The 1,493-nt window shown below is 37.1% G+C and overlaps 1 long non-coding RNA gene across 2 annotated transcripts in view; it reads left to right on the top strand.

Moving 5' to 3' along the window:
- LOC109296791 overlaps nt 1-1,493 on the top strand; it is a 37,227-nt gene that overhangs the window by 19,389 nt on the left and 16,345 nt on the right. The gene's annotated exons all lie outside the window — the stretch shown is intronic.

The following is a 1,493-nucleotide window of genomic DNA, read 5'->3' as shown; positions in this document are numbered from 1 at the left end:
TGGATGTTGAGATGTGAAACTAATTATAAATTTAGCAAGCACTTGGGTTAATTAAAATAATTTGTTTTCTATTCCTATTATATTGGCGCTGTCTGCCCATATACTGGTTGTGTCCTGAAATTAAAACCTCACTATAAATATCCTCATCATAGCATTGCTTTATAGTACCCAAAAGGCTTTGCTGTAATCCAAAAATAGAATAGTGTATTATTTTTTACTGTGACCTAATTAATATTGCATGTACTTCATTGGAATCAGTACAGCAAGTCCTCTGTTCTTTCTATCAAATGTTACAATGGCTGTTTGTTGTGTGCTGTCATTGTCAAGAACATAACTCTAGCACATGTCCAGCATGATCATAATTTTAAAACACTTTCAGATGACACTAGAGATTTCTGTGGTGAAATCACTTCACTTAAAGCACAACCCTAATTGTCTCCTCAGTTTTGTCTGATATAATTATATTGCTTTATAAATTTTGTGTGAGGGGTGGCCTGGACTCCAGTTCCTGTAGAGAACTGTCATGTAAAACACACCACCACAGTTGTTACCTAATTGTCAGCCTCAGAGATGCTAGGGTTTGAATTACCAGCAGAATTTAACTGAAGTGTTCTTCCTTGGGTGGTTTGAGTCAATATGTGGAACGTAACATTGCCACTGCTTATACTGCACCTTCTTTGTTATGAACAGAGAACTATTTCAGTTCATGACAGTTCATGTGACCATTGACATTAATTGAACTTGGCCAGTATCTTAATGTCTTTGCTGAATAAGGATGGGTTTACTGAAATGCTTAAAGTTAAGCATGAGCTGAAGTATTTTGCTGATACTTATACATAAAATATAAAGAATTTAAAAGCTCAAAACTGTGGAGATAGCTAATGTTTATGATAGCAAAGCAGTGATACAGCATCTCATTTATAGCTGCATACGGCTTAAGCACCAGATCCTGAGATAGTTACACTGAGCAACACCATGTTTAGAAAGAAGTTCTACTTACTGCGGTAAAACTAACCAGCAAAATAACCCATGTTTATAACTGTGCCATTGGAGATGCAAGGAGCTCAAGGAATTTGGGTAGGGAGTATGTGTCTCAAGCTTTATTCAAAACCCAAGTGTCTTTCACAGTTTACACACTTTTCTATGACTCACTCCTAAAACTAAAAGCTTAGCAAGGATGCATTGCTCATCTGAGGACATCATGGGGTACATAGGATGTTATATTTAAATCAACCTAACGAGGGTTAGATTGATCTAAATATACAATTGTTCAGGTGTTCAAAAGATTGAAATAACTCAAAAAAGAGCATGCCCAATCTAAGTTAGTTCAGTCAACCTGAAGAGGCACACTATCATAGACTGAGATTGGGTTAACCCAATCTAAATTTCATAGACATTAGGACTGGAAGGTACCTTGGAAGATCAGTGAGTCCAGCCCGCCTCCCGAATGACAGGAAGTCAGCTGGGGTCATCAAATCCCAGCAAGATAAGCA

This window comes from Gavialis gangeticus, unplaced genomic scaffold (genome assembly GCF_001723915.1).
Source record: "Gavialis gangeticus isolate Ggan-Ray unplaced genomic scaffold, GavGan_comp1, whole genome shotgun sequence".
In the NCBI taxonomy this organism is placed as follows: Eukaryota; Metazoa; Chordata; order Crocodylia; family Gavialidae; genus Gavialis; species Gavialis gangeticus.
The sequence above is the reverse complement of the archived record's forward strand: the minus strand, read 5'-3'. Positions and strand labels throughout refer to the sequence as shown.